Raw genomic sequence first — 15554 nt, 5'->3', positions numbered from 1 at the left:
TTTCTCTGACCACCACATCAGCCCAGCCAGGGTTAATCTATTCCTTTCTCCAGGCATTTTCTTGGCAGGGACCTCACTCAAAGAGTATATTTTAACAGCAGGAAAACCACCTTAAAATCCCAAACCAAACAAGTCAACTCTTGTAAAGAACCTGAATAAGTGGCATCCTTCTTATCCCAAGATATCCTCCATCGCAGATGCTGACATGGCTTTCACACACCTTTTTTCTCTGTTACCTCATGTAAGAAGCCTGACAATAATCCCAAATCCCTAGACCCTTCCAGGAGCAGACACAGACCCATCCCACACAATCAAAGTCTTATAACAGGGTATGTAATGCAAAAGCTCGTTTAATCTTGTGCAGGCAAGAAATAGCAGGGACCTGCCCATAGAAAAATTAAAAAGTATATAGTAATTCATCAAATTGATTTAATAGAGCCAGCTGCATGTGCAAAAGCTGACTCCAGCAGAGACAGTCCCAGTAGTGTGCATTTACTTACAAATAAGCAAGGGGCTTTGGCACAGCCACTGAATCCTTTGGAAAAGTTGGTTTTGACATGTTGGAAAAGGACTTGGATTTTTCAGCTGCTCCCTAAGCAGGAGGCAATTCAGAGAACACACCCAGGACCTGCAGCAGACACCTCTTTAAAATTTGTCTTCATTATGTTCTAATTTTCTCACAATTTTCTATTATTTGCCACAGCCAGAAAAAAAAGCACAGATGAAATTTTTCATGTTTCTAAAAACAGAGGAAAGGTCAGGAAAGCACCGTTACACATCATTTGTTCTTTCTCTAGCAGTAGTCAGAGTCAAGAGCCCTGGCCCAGGCTCTACTACTCACATTTTCCCTGTTATTCCTGAGCCAACAACCCAAATATAGATGTCAGGTTTGGTGGGTTTCAAAACCAAAGGTGTGCTGGAAGGGGGATTATTGTGGGGTTTTTTAAAGACAGTGATTCATAACAAATTCAGCTTTGCCAACTTGCAAATGTAACTTCTTCCCCCCAGATCCTACTGGGTCACTGAGAGACAGGCAAAGCTTCAGACAGGACTAATACCTGTTTGTGCTGAAACTTGCTGAGGTGCCCAAAAATGACCGATGAATTTAGGTCTTTCAATGGGATGAATGGCACAGTAGAAATTCTTAGTCATACAAGCTTTCTTCATAATTCGTATGATTTCTTCCCTCTATGATATGTATTTTTTATTATTTGTGTAAAACTTTCATTATAGAAGACAAAAGTATGGTTATTAGAGGATATGTAAAGTACATCAGAACAATAGAAAGGAGTTGCAACCTGACCACCTCTCGCGTGAAAGACTGGTTGGTTACTGCAATCCACTTTTTCTTTAACTAAATTTTAGTTTCCTGGGAAGCGTGAGAAGGTTCATTTGGTTTTTAATTGATCATATTATTTAAAGAATTTAGTGAGGAATCTAAAAATCTGTGAAAGGGTTTGTTGGAGGGGGATTAGAAAGAGAAGAGTCCTGTAAAAACAACCCCAACCACTCCAGTCACAGGGTTTGTTCCTGTGCTGCACACAGAACCATAGAATCATTTAGGCTGGAGAAGACCTTTAGGATCGAGTCCAACCATCAACCCAGCATTGCCAAGTCCACCACTTAAACTGTGTCCCCAGGAGCCACATCTACACGTCCTTTGAATACCTCCAGGGATGGCCATTCCACCCCTCCCTTGGGCAGCCTGCTCCAATGCTTGATGACCCTTTCCACCAAGAATTTTCCCTAACTTCCCCAACCTACACCTTCCCTGGTGCAACCTGAGGCCATTTCCTCTTGTCCTACTGCTTGTTACTCCAGAGAAGAGGCCGACCCCCCTTGGCTACAGCCTCCTTTCAACCTTGTTGACCCTCACACAGTCGGCCTCAGCCCATCGATCCAGCCTGTCCAGACCCCTCTGCAGAGCCTTCCTGCCCTCCAGCAGATCTACACTCCCACCCAACCTGATGCCATCTGTCACCTTACTGAGGGTGCCCTCAATGCCCCTGCCCAGATCTCTGATAAAGACACACACACTGAGGCCTTCTTGCCTCCCCATGAGGGAAACAAATCCAAAAGATCTGGCATAAAAGGCCTGGAAGACACTGCTCTCAGACACAGAGTGGGGAGGTGCTGGGAAGCAAAGCAGTGGCTGAAATTAGATGGAAATAACAACAACATTCACAGAAGTTCCCCTTGGATACACGTCAGCGTGTGGGAATGATGGATTAAGACTAAGTATTTGCATTTCCCAGTCAGATGCCAAGATAGCAGAGCTGGCACACTAAAGTGTTGTGATGTTCCTTGAAGGGAGTCTCCTGCCACCAACACTGCCTGTGTGCAGAGCTCTTCTGCTTGCAGGTATCTCTCTCTCTAATAATGTAGGTGTTTTGAATTTTTTTAAATGTGATCTAGGTTAGTGCTTATAAAAGTAAAGCATTAACAACTACAGCGCAGCACAGGCAGCTAGGCAAGCTCTTCTGGCAGATCCCTGCCAACACAATCAACCCCAAATTAACTTGTGCTGTGCTCCCACCCACACACAGCAAGCAGGTAGTGCCATGGTGCCAACTGCTTCAGTCAGCATGTAAGAGCAGAGTGCCATGTTATTACCTCCTCTTCTAAAGGCCACAGTAGAGCATTTTGATCTCTGCATTCAGTAGACACCTGAACTATTACAGCACAGGGCTGAATCCTCAGGCAGATGTGGGGTTTAAAATAAGATGTAGCACTTCTGCATCGTTGCCCTCCACAACAGATTTCAGTGCTTTTATGCTGCTCTTTTTCAAGGCCAGCACTGACACTGCCAATGATACATTATTTCCCATTATTTTCCCAGCTGGAAAAAAAAATCCCCAAACCAACCACAGAGAAATAGAGCCATCATTACAAAGGATGAGGCATCATGATCTGTTTTAGGGCATCCAAGTCAGGGCCACAACCAAAAGGGTCAGGTCTTGCCCTCTTCCTGCATCAGCCCTGTTCTGGCTCAGGCTCTTGGTCTTCAGGGGCAGCACAACAGAGCAGGCAGCAAAGCACAGCCAAGGATCGGGAACACTCTCCAACAAAGCTGGCTGTAAAGCCAAATCCCCAGTGTCAGAGGTCACAGCAGCAACGGAGGATTGTGCTTCAACCTCCAAAACATCCTCCAGTATCCAGGGAGGCTGCTGGCAATAGGTGAAAGATGGTGCTAAGACAGAGGAACAATGAGGAAAAAGTTCTCGGAATTGTTTCTGGCACTGCCTGGTGCACACCCAGTGAGGAGGTGGAGCAGAGCACCACTGGGACCAGGAGGAGGCTTCTCTCCCACAGAGGGACAAACAGAAGGGAATGTTCCTGCCTGCATTTCGGCCTGAAATTCTCCTCTCCAACACCCCAGTTTCCATAGTCAGCATAGATCAATGCCTAACTACACGAGATACTTCCACTTTGTAATGATCTTCATCTCTACATGTTTAATTGTTGTTGACTTCCTCCCTTGGAACTTTGTAACAGCCCAGCAAGAATGACAGTTTAGGGGTCCTCCCAAAAGTCCCCCAAATGCATCAGGAACTGGAATCTGCTGCAGGGCTGTGGTACGTTGTCTCAGCAGATTCAGTGGGTAACGAGGTCTTCTGAAACAAAGTGTAATAAGTGTTTCTGCCTGGACTTGCCAAAAGCCCTTAATGCAAACAGAACTGCAGGAAAATTAGGGTGGACTCTAGTGGCTGCCTCCCCCTCGGGGTTTTGGTTTTTTTGTTGTTTTTTTTTTTCCTTCAATCCTGATGAAATGCATTACAGTTGCATTTAAACTGAGGTTGTGATTTAAATTTTCCAAAGCAGGCAGGGCAGGTTTGAAAGCCTGATATATCAGAATGTGTGTGTGCTTCCTGAAGAACCAGGGTGGTTGCAGAGCCTTCCCCAAAGGGTGCCTGGTTGGTCCCCTCACCCCTTGGCATGCTTTGCTGTCACACAGGCCACTGGAATCCTGGCAAGTCGAGCAGACTCGCTCCTTACAGCCAAGCTCCCCACATTCAAACATGCCAGTACTTTCCTTGAAGGTATTTACAGTTTACTTTTTAGTGCTACTTTTAAGTTCAAAGGGTCTAGTAAAGCCCCATTAAGCCATTTACATCAAACTGGTTAGTTAATTATCCTGTTGCAGGCTTTAAATTAGCAATTTATAACCCCTTCCCTGGAGATGCCAGTATTTGGAAACAACTCAGCCAGGACATTGTGCAGGGTGCAGTTAAGGAACAAAAAAAGCCCCCTAAACCATACCACTACCACCACCCCCCAAAAAAAGAAAACAAAACCAAAAACCCCCCAAACCAAAAAAACCCCACCCAAACAACCCAGAATAAATCTCTTCAGTTTTTTATTGGAAATCTGTTAACTCTGGGAGAATCTAGTAGGGACAGGGGTGGGAGAGAGCCCACCATTACCAGTTAGCAGGGATACCTTTGGCTGTGCAGCAAATCGTGGGGATGTGCAGAGGGACAAAGCCAGCCTGGGACGCACTACAGCCAGATGGGGAGGATGTTCAACCTTTACAAGATGTTCTGCTTCTTAGTAGCATAATCAAAGGTATTTTTACATTCACATTTACGAAAATGTGTCTGCCCACATGGGAGGAGAACAATTTGAGGCTTTAGGTCTGGTCAAACTGCACACCAGCACACAGGTTCTAAAGAGGACGTGGGTTTTGGTGAGCACCTCTGCTTACCCAGGCAGTGAGGAGGCTCTTCCTGCACTGCAGCCATCCTTCAGGTTAGGGGTTAAAAGATCCATTTTTATATCCCCTTGCCATAAGGGTCAATGACCCCATGAGCCAGGTGAGGTTGGAGCTGAGGGGGCTCCATGCCCAGGATCTTCTCCCCTGCCCAAAACCTTTAATTTCTGAGAAGGAGAATCTGTTGACCCCTCAGGGACTGGTTATTCCAGTCCACCCCACTCTAAATGCAGAGCTGTTACAGAAGAGAATAACCCCCTTCTCCCTTAAATGCTAAACTGCCCAAACTAACCAGGTCTTAGAGTAAAACATTCCTTCCTCTTCCTTATTTCCACCAGCCATTACATTAGTTCTGCAAACAACTGGCATACTGGATGTTTACTGGCAAACATTATTTAAAATAAAGATGGGAGGAAAAAACTGTCCAGTTGCTACTATTTTTACAATCTGTCAGGTATAGGAGAAATCTCAGTCCCAGTCCTGGAAGCTGTCCCAAACCAACAGGCACTTAACACCTCACCAAGAGCAGGAATCCATGGAAAGAAGGGCCATGTGGAACAAGACCAAGGCAAACTAGGAGATTTCACATTAACATCAAAAAAAAAGCACATGAAGTTTGAGAGAAAAATTCCATTCTACTTGAAAGACAAGACAGACAGATGGAATCAAGTCATATGACAGACCCTGCCATTTTTTGGCCTTCATCTTAATACATCCTCTTTTCAATGGCAAAAAAAAATTTATCTTCTGCCAAACAAGTGTCAGATTTACTTTAAAAGAGAGATAAAAATCTAAGCAAGTTATTTTCTTTATACTATGCAACCATGAGATTTATTTTGCATTTGCTTGCTTCTTGTTACAGAGAGTAGCTGTTTCACAATAATCTTTAGGACAGGACAGATGGGAAGAAGAGAGGGAAAAGATGCTCAGATTTCAAACTGAAGGGACAAAATATTTTTGTTCAAAATTTGTAAGATGGTGTGATTTACTGCTCCAAATTGCAAGACAGAGGCCATATAATAAAAATACAGGTAAACACAACATAAAATCTAAATTATCTAAAGGACTGAAAAACCCAACCCCACACATAGATGACATTCCCCGAATTCTCTGCCCTTTCTTGGGAGCAGTTACACCCAAACCATCACTCAGACCAGAAGCTGTTCTCTCCTGCTAATCACTCTGGAATCACACACTAAGGTAAAAAAAGTTCAAATGCAAATGCCAGCCTGGCCTTTGAAACAGCCCAGTGCTAAGGGGCCACAGGACTGCACAATACTAGGAAATTATAAAATAACGTGAAACTGGGGAGAAAGAAGAAAGCAAAGCCCTCCTGTGGATAAAACAAGAGTCCTTCCTGCTCCACCAAAACCCCTCCATTTCCAAGGCATGCAATACCCAGGCCCGTGCCTAGAACAGGTGTGTCTCCTTAAATACCTCCCCTGTCACACTTGTGTCTCATGGATACGGTCCTGCGGGATTATATTAGTACCAGTGCATACCAGCTGGAGCTGCCCCCGGCGGGATCCTGTAACTCCTGGCTCGGGGGGAGCAGCTCTCCAGCCTGCGGCCCCTCGGCCACATGACTCGGGGACACGCAGCGACCCCGCGGCTGCCCCGCAGTTGTGCTCCGGGGGCTGAACCAGCCCAGGCACGAGCGAGAGACCTCCCCCGAGCACGGGAAGGGGGCACTGCCAGCAGAAAGTGAAGAACGGAGCGCTCCAAGGATTCTTTTCTTTCCCTCCTCTGCACTTACTACCACCAAATCCTGATTTATGCCAAATAGACACGCTGAAAACCACGGTAAAAAAACAATGCAAGGCTAAGAGAGCAAAGCCCACCCAGCCATTCCCAAGCAGAAAATGCTGACAGGGCACTTGGCAGGTATGGCTAAAGCAGGATGAAGGAAGGACAAAGGAGAGTGAGCCTCATTCATCTCCAAGTCAGTGCAGAAAGAGACACCCTTTGGCAATTCCAGCCTAATTCATCACTGAGCCCTGGAGGATGCATACCTTGGAGGATGCTTGCTACTGGCCTGAGCACCTCAAAGTGCTAATAAGAAAATTCTTATGGCAGCAAACACATTAGTGACATTTTTTTGTGTCATCTCTTCATGACTGGCACAGATAGTACAAAGAAAAGAGCTACCTGGTGTGAGCTATAGCTTTGCATCACAATACAAAGGTTTTCTTCAGCATGAAGAACTGCCCAGATGCCACCCTTGTCATGAAAGGCATCTCGTAGTACAGGTCAGGGAGCTGGGGCACTGATGGACATGAGAAGCTGCTGAGCAGCACACATGGGCTCTGAGTGGAGCACCACAGGGCCCTGTGGGATCTCCTCTCTTACTCCTCCTTAGTAGCACAGGTGCCTTCATTTTCCAGAGAACAATTCTTGCAACAGGTCTTAGGAGAGTACATGAGTGAGAATTCATGCACCAATCTTGATGAAAAGTCTCATTTATGAGGAATCTACCACATCCATAAGTTATTCCATTAGTTAATTAATTCAGATTTCCAAGTTTGAGCTCACATCAGGTTTATCTGCTCATCCCTACAGAAAATAGCTCCAGGCATCACAATCAGCCGTTGGGGGTGAAGGCAGTGCCAAGCTAAAGTTCTTCTCAAGTGGTGTAGGTAGAACTTCTTCAGCCCACCTCTGCTTTATAACCCCTCGAGGGCTGGGTGACACAGAGGGTTCAATGAACCCAACTCATCAGTCCAGTGCAAGCTGGAAGCAAAAGGAAATTCTCACATACTCCACATACTCTACATCCCAGCAATCTGTTCATCTCACTGGCCATTTCTGTTCAAATAAATCCAGAATAAGGCCATTCTATCATACTTCACTCTCAAACAAATGAGCAGGACCTCAAAGACCCCAAATCCATCTACTCCTACAAACAAATCCTTCTTACTACTGACATTTCTCATTTTCAGGAGGTCTCAAGTCCATAGCCATAAAAATCAGCATTAACTGCCCGGTGAACTTGTAGTCTTTAGCCAACTATTTCTTACACTGTGTCCTTGATTACCAGGCAAACATCTGTTGCAAATGCCAGCCCATTTCTCAGACACCAGGAGTTTAAATGTTGAACAGCCTCCCATAACCAAGATTTAGCATCTTTACCTTTCCTTTACTCTTTGCCAGCCACAGTGTCAGTGACCTTTGGCCAGTGGGCAGCCAGGCTGGGGAGAGCACTGGGCTTCACACATCTGTCCTGAGATCTTACAATACAGACTGTCCCCTCCTTCTCAGGCAACTTGAAACCAAGTCACCAGAGCAGGTCTGTGTCCCCAGCAGACAAAGGGAGGCCCAGCTGTATTTCATAACTGTGCCACATACAGAATTAGGCACTTCCAAGAACCTTGATACTTAGTGACACACCTACTGCAGAAGCCATTTGTAAAAATCCCCACGTTTAGTACAGGAGTGCAATCATTCACTTTCATTTTTCCACAAGGAAAAATTGTTCAGACTTTGGGTAAACCAGGCCTTCTTATGAGCACCCTCTCTGCATCCCCAGGGCTGTGTGTTCCCCTGGGCAGACAGCAGCACATGCAGTTTCTTTGAAGCCTCCGAAAGGCTGAATTTCTAGGTGAGAGCCAAACAAACCAACCCATTTAAGTGGGAGTAGCTGAGAACAGAGCTGTCCACGCGCCTCTGTACAGGCCTCCATCCAAATGCTCAACTCCCACTCCTGTCAGTACTTGCAAGCCTTTAATCCAACGGAGGTTCTTCACCAACCTCCAGCTATTTCATGACGTGCCTGTCTTGGGGCAAAAAATCCTAGAGAGTGTCCCCGTAAATCAAACACATTCGTTATATAATTGAAGAAGTTTTATGGGGGAAAATGGCAGAAATCCTACTGTCATTAAGAAGAAAATTAGTGATCTAGTGCATAGCAGTGATTAGCCAGATAGCTACCTTTTTTTATTGAGGAACCAGACTCATAATTAAGGTTTTTTTTCTTAAAATAATATATAAATAAACTATTGGAAAGTTTTACACAACTTTAACCAGTGGAATTTCAGAGTTCAAATAAATTACTAGCTATTTCACTGTTGGACTGTCTGTCTCTAAGGCCATAATTAATTTTAATGTTCAAAGTTGCAGTGCCAAACATGTGGCCAGGAGTAAAATAAGGAAAACCTCTTTTAGGCCTCTCTTGCATTTTCTATCAACAATACAGAAGACAGTAAAATAGGAGGCCAGGTGCACTTATGCTCAGAGATACCTTCAGTCTCACACACCTTGAGATGTATGTAAAACATGACAAATTCAAAATTCACTTGCCCCCATTCTGGGGGAGGGCAACGGAGATGAGAGAGAGGAAGGGGAGGGAAAAAAGGAGACCAACTGTCACATGAATGACTTCATATATGAACACACAGAAGGAGTTCCCTTAGCTGTGGGTCACATCATAGCAAATACAGGGAAAGCCACGGCAATGCCATGCCAGCAGCTAAATGTGCTGCTATTTATTTAATTATTTATTTATTCAGATAGTGTCCAATGGTAGAGGAAGACTGGATTTAAATAAAAGTAATTGAAAGCTACCAATTTTAAACTTGTTTTACATTTAGACTAGTTATTTTCATAAAGGATGATCAGTGGCTGGTAACTACTAACCATATTGATTTGCAACTAAATATAGTCTGCCCTCAATTTGGTATTATGTTCTTCTAACCAGAGCTGCACTATCTCCAGCTGAAACATTTATTCCATTTCACATGTATTTATCCAGCTGTCATTTCCCCTCCTTTTATTATTTTAATAAAATCAATGACTTTTATTAGACAATTTCTTTTTGTCCCATTTGAAACATAGTGCCTGAAAAGTCAAAAATCCATGGAGAATTTTTTACATCACTTTTGTATTGAGCATACTAAGCATTTAAGTCCAAACATGTCTAACATTTAAAACAAACTCTTTTATAAAGAGGAATGAGCTGTAGCTAATGATTTCAAACTGAATTCTCGTTGCCTATTCCTTGAAAATCTAGAGCTTCCCATGAGATCTAGTTTCTTATTCACCAGCTTAGAGAAGGAAAACAAGCATCCCAAATTTCTTAGGCTTTCATTGTTCTCTCAGCTGAAATCCTTTATTGCATTAAATAATAATTAAAAAAAAAATAATGCAAAAATGGCCTGAAGGTCTCCCTGCAAAAGCAGCTGCCTCTGTCAAAACAAACTCTTGTTCCTCACGGTCAGGGACAGACTTTCTGCCACTGAGCGTTCTGTCTTCCCTTAAACCTTTGGCAGAGGACAAGCAGTGCCTAAATAAAGACAGACCTAAGTTCACAAGATCTATGAAAATTGTTTAAGGCAGCTATTGTAACTTCAAGTTTCTCTTCCATATTATTGTTATTAAAAAGATCATCCAGTGCAGTAGCTTTTAGCCATTACATCTACAATGCACTTGACTTTTGCGCAATAACCCACAAATTCTCAGCCAAGATTACTAAAACCAACAAAAGCAAGAGGTTCCACTTCCTACAATACACATTCTGCTTCCCTTTTCTTGGTGTATGTACTGAGAGGCTGTGATTGCATCTGCCCACATTGTGTTTAGCAACTGAAATTCGAGAAATATCTTTTCTTCCCCCCCAAAAAAAATCTTAATACACATGCCAGATTAAAAAGATAAAGCTTAATTTGCTATCAGGAAGACTGCAGAGAAACAGAAGGCAGACCTGATCAAACACAATGTTATGTGAAAAGTGCAGAAGAAACGGGTTTTCATGAAACCCTCTCATTCTACTTCCAAATTCACATTTGTCTTCACAATCCATGACATTTCTCAAACCACTTCTGCACTAACTTCCTTATTTGTTTATTCCTTCCCAAGATAGCACTTCCATTTATAAAATTCACACTTTAATTGCCAGCACAGACCTGGCTGCCTGTCAAGCTTAGGAAACCTGAAATGAAGCCTTTGCTTTGGTCTGCCAGGGCTCAGCCCTGGGCAGCCCAGCGGTGCCTCCACAGCCCCCCAGCAGGGCCAGGGCACCTCCTTAGAGCAAACGCTTCAGTAGGGACGAGACCCAGCCAGGAGCTCATTGCTGGAATAATGTGTGTGCACCTACAGAGGAATAAAAAGTCAATGCATTCCCTGCGGCCCTGTGGCTGCATGAACACCCAAGCAATGTGAACCACTTCTTCCTAAAGTCAGGAGCCATCATCCAATGAGGATTCTGCCCAGCAGTGTCCAGCATGTGACAGAAATGCCAGTGTCACCTGATGACCCAGTGGTGGGCTAACAGTGACTCATTGCCACCGACAGAACACACCTCAGTTACATTTTGAGCAAGACCTGAGGCCCTTCAGCCAATCCCACAGCAGTTTGAGCCAGGTGAGGTGCACCATGTGTGTAGCTGCTGGGTTGTGAATGCTGAAATATGCTGTTCAAGCTCACCTATGACCACAGGTTAATCATCCAGTAATGTGACTGATGTGATTACAACAGGACAAGGAGCACTGTATCAGACACAGTGCCCTGGGCCTGCATCACGCTGGACAACTGTCACATGTGTAGACTGGACACTGGGAGAATCTCCTTGGATGATTTACCAGTATTGCTGGTCCATTCTTACAGGTGTTTGAAAAAGGAAAGTCTGGATGAGTGGAAGGGATAAAACCACTAAACCCTCTTTGCTCCTTGTTGTAAACATTCATTTTGCTGGTGTGGAGGAAGAAGCAAACGGGGGGAATAAAACTGCACATCCCTTATTTAAAAGAAAGATGACTTGGTACCTCAGAAATAGTCTAGTAAGAACACTGTTTCCCTTCCCTAATGAAGTTCCCTGTCCAGTATTAAGGAAAACTAATCTTTCAGTAACACTTCAGCCACCTCAAAGGGCAATTTAAAAAATAATGTGGGGTTATGACGTTTAAACAAGTTTTTCTACCAATTACTTGTTAATAGCATCCAGAGGCTCCAAGTAAGAAACAGGACCCATCATTCCAAGCAATTTATAATAGCAATACATAGAGTGAGGCAGAGGATTTGAAGGGAAGAAAAATGCTGGGGGCAGGGAGAGGAGGGGAGGTTTAAAAATCACAATTAAGATTGCTGAGTATATCCAAAATCTAAAAACTGGAATAAAAGCCAATGCTCTGCACCAAAGCCCTCTGGAAATATAAACTGTTAAAAGAAAAAAAAAAAAAAAAAGGGAAAAGAAAAAGTCATTTTGTCCTAGTTTGCTCCATGAGATCAGACCCAGCACGAGATCCAGCCCTATGCTACCCCCTGGCAGCCTTGTGCCCTGGAGTGCTCAGGTGTGCCAGGCACTGACAGCCCACAGGTACAAACTCATCTGCCCCAGGGCTGCCTGGCACACGAACTCAGAAGGGCTCTGTGAGCTGGAAGAGAAATCCCCCAAGAAAAGAAAGAAACTCTCCCTATTTTGCCTAGAAAAGCCTCCTCCGGAGAGCGGAGCCGCATTGTTGGGAGGTGGCGATTGACGCCTGCGCTGCAGCCGCTCCTCCCGGGGCAGGGAATGCCACGCTGCAGCAGCAGGCTCGCCTGCTCCAGGTTCACATGGAAGCATTCCAAGCTACTCAGCTTCTGACAGCTCTCCAACTGCTCTTCCACGCGGTGTTGCTTTACATTACATTGCTTTCCCTGCCAGGAGGCACTGCTGTATTACAGTACAGTCGTCTAGCAAAATGTAAAACTGCTTTCTTCACCTCCCAAATACCACCTGACTGTTGCCGCTGCAGTCACGACCATAAGCCCCGCTCTCTATTACATTTCCCTGCTTTTGTGCATATACAAGAGATTTTAATATCTTCCCTCCTCTTCAGCCTCCTTCCCAACTTTCTGCTTCTCCCCTCCCCGTCGTGCTCCCCAGTCCTTTCTGCGGAGGGCAGCCCCCTCAGCTTACAGCCCAAGGTGTCACTGCTCGAGTTAAAACACCCAAGTCAGCTCATTAGGGGCATTATCAGGTGACTTGACCGACTGTAGCACCAAGGAGAGAAAGTGTGAAAAATAATTCAAAACATTGTAGTGACTTACAGCTTCCTTAACAAGCTCAGCTTCCTGTTAAATCAGAATTTTAGCAAAGAAAGCAGGCTACAGAGGCAATTTATAACACACATGCACTTTTAAGCATTTGGCTTTTAATTCTCTTCATTTCACTGTGCAAAACTAGTTCCCTGCACTGCAGTGTAGCTGGTTTCCTTTCTAGTTTTGAACTATAAAAATAGTCATATCATAAGAGCAAAGGTCTAGCTCTGTCTGTTCTTCAGTCATAGCCAGAACAGGGGGGAAAAAAAAAAGGAGGGGTGGCAAAGGGGGAGGAAAAGCAGTGAAATAGAGTACAAGCAGTCTTTTCCCTTCTTACACCCTGTGCAATTGTTAAAGATCTCCTGATCCAGGGGTTGCATCCAGGCCATCACTTTTAATAAGAACTTATCTGTCCTCCATCGATTTTTCAATCTGTTTAGACTTCTGCTATCCATAACACCCTGTGGCAATGAGTTTCACGTGGTAACTGCTGCTTGACAGAGTGCCTCCTCTCTGCCTGCTTTGAATCAATTCAGCAAACACAAGAACCATGAAGGATCACTCCCTACTCCCCTTCCCCACCCCATTTCTGACAATATAAGACATCTGCAATTTCTGTAATAAGTCATCTCTGCTCTGTGGCAAAGAGAGAAATCAGTGAGTGACTTTTCTCTGGCCCTTCCTTGGCCCTCCACTGCCTTTGAGGGGTGGTGATCAGAACTGCACAGCGCTTAAGACACTGGCACACCAGGGATTTACCCAGCAGCACACTGATGGTTTCTGTTTGGTTTACCAGCTTGGGAAAACATCCAGAGAGTTTGTTGATTCCTCAGGGAGCACAGCATTTCCTCCCAGCTGACGGATCAGTCAGACTTGGCACTGTGATGCAGAAATCACTACCCTGCCTCATGAGCCCCTGCTAATCCCAGGAGACTTGCTTCACCAAATAGAGCTGCTCCACATAATTGCTTGGCTTATCTCCCCTCTCTTAGCTGAGCTACCAAGGTTCCAAAAGCCCTCAAAATTAATGACAGGCATGCTTGCAGATTAAAACCCTCTACCTGTGTAGTGCTGTGTGCATCACTTGCTCCCACAGCACTGCAGTCGCAGCGCTCGGCTGAGGTCTCTCTGACAAGCAGCTCCCAGTGCTGCCAAATTAGCAAACACTGGGAGGAACCATCAGAGTACTTTGTTTGACTCCACTTTCAGAATTTCTGAGAGGCAGTTGTAGCACAAGAAAGATAACACGAAACAAAGTTATGAACTGAAACACTGAATCTCAGCACACCTGACCAGAAAACTAAGCAGGTAATTTGAGCAAACACAGACTCCTCTGAACACACAGTTAACAAAAGGAGCTCAAGACAGCTTAACAAAATAATAGCACAGACACATTTTACTTCCACAGTTACAAACCTCTGAATTCGAATGAGCAAACTATAGGAATAACAGCCTTTGAGCATCAATGAAAATCTACAGCTCCACATAGCACACAAAGGCTGGGGGAATAAAGTCATCCAGTCCAGCATATCAAAACCTAAACCTTCCTTCTGGATATCTCATTTGTGGAACATTTTGCACATGGTGCCTGCAAAAATAACACTGGATGTGTTAAGATCTGTGGAGAAGAATTCCTTTCCTTCTGTTTCCTAAGGGAACTAACATCGCTTTTACTCAACAGGATGAGGAATCCCTTGCTGGAGCTCTGACATAAAGAGAATTCAGAAAGTCAGCCAGAGACCTGCCCACACCCATCACCATGACTTTCCAAGACTGGAATGAGAAAAAGTTCCGTTTAAGTTGTGCACTCAGCCTCAAATGTCAGTCACCTCTATTTTGTCTTTTGAAATGTACACACAATGTACACACACCTATTTATACACACATGTATAAATCACTTCTGATATTTTTTCTGAAATCCCCACTTTGACATTTCTCACAGTCCCGAATCTAACAGATGATTCCCCAGTTAATTTACCCCCTGTATTATAAAATGCTGCCATCCATGAGGGATCAGAAACAGCCAGGAGCTTGAATACAGAGAGCACAGCAGCCTGCTCACAATAAGCAGAAAAGTTATCCCTGTAAAGCAGTGTCTTAAACACTATTACAAGGAAGTGGCAGCCTGCTCAGAGCCACACCAGGCAGGATAGAAAGTCTGAGTCCCTTGAGTCATGGGGCTCCTTCCTTGCTGCACAAGCAGGAAGGTGTGCACAAGCAGGTGAGGGAGCACACAGTATCTCCTGCCTCACACTGGACTCCAGGCTGTGAGCCACAAAAAGTACTGTTTGCTCACATCCCCTTTCTTCGGTAACCAATTGAGAAGCTGCTCACAGTCACCACATCCATCCCTTCTCGGGGGCAGCCCCAGAGCTGCCCAGCAGGGACACGCTGGGAATAGCTACACCCCAGGATCTATCCACAGGGTTAGGCAGAAAGGAGTATCCAGGGTACCTATCATGGCAACATCTAAATGCAAGTATCAGAGTACTTTGCAGACAAAAAGGGCTTTCCCCCAGGCTGTTTAAAATTTGCATGTTCCTGTGTAGCACTGAAGATAGCAGCAATGGTGATTCATTAAGATAATGATTTAAGTAGGAGGCTTAAGAAAGTCGGGGTGGATTAACATCCAAAGGGCTGCAGTTGGAGCTTCTCCACTCCAGGCTGCCACCCTCCCTTTTAAGGGAAGGGATGAATTCCAAAAGTCAGGAGAACTATAAATTAACAGCAACTGTATCACAACTACATTGCACTGAAGCAGAAGAGCACCATCTCTGCTCCTGCCCATGCTCCTTGGCAAGGACAAGCACAAAATTTTATGCTGCAGGAAAAT

The 15554-nt window shown here is 44.6% G+C and overlaps 1 protein-coding gene across 3 annotated transcripts in view; it reads right to left on the bottom strand.

The window, feature by feature from the left end:
• The window catches only part of HIC2 (HIC ZBTB transcriptional repressor 2), a 71119-nt gene that overhangs the window by 14220 nt on the left and 41345 nt on the right, over nucleotides 1–15554 (bottom strand). The gene's annotated exons all lie outside the window — the stretch shown is intronic.

The sequence above is a fragment of the Corapipo altera genome, unplaced genomic scaffold (genome assembly GCF_003945725.1).
Source record: "Corapipo altera isolate COAL_440 unplaced genomic scaffold, ASM394572v1 67, whole genome shotgun sequence".
Taxonomy (NCBI): Eukaryota; Metazoa; Chordata; class Aves; order Passeriformes; family Pipridae; genus Corapipo; species Corapipo altera.
The sequence above is the reverse complement of the archived record's forward strand: the minus strand, read 5'-3'. Positions and strand labels throughout refer to the sequence as shown.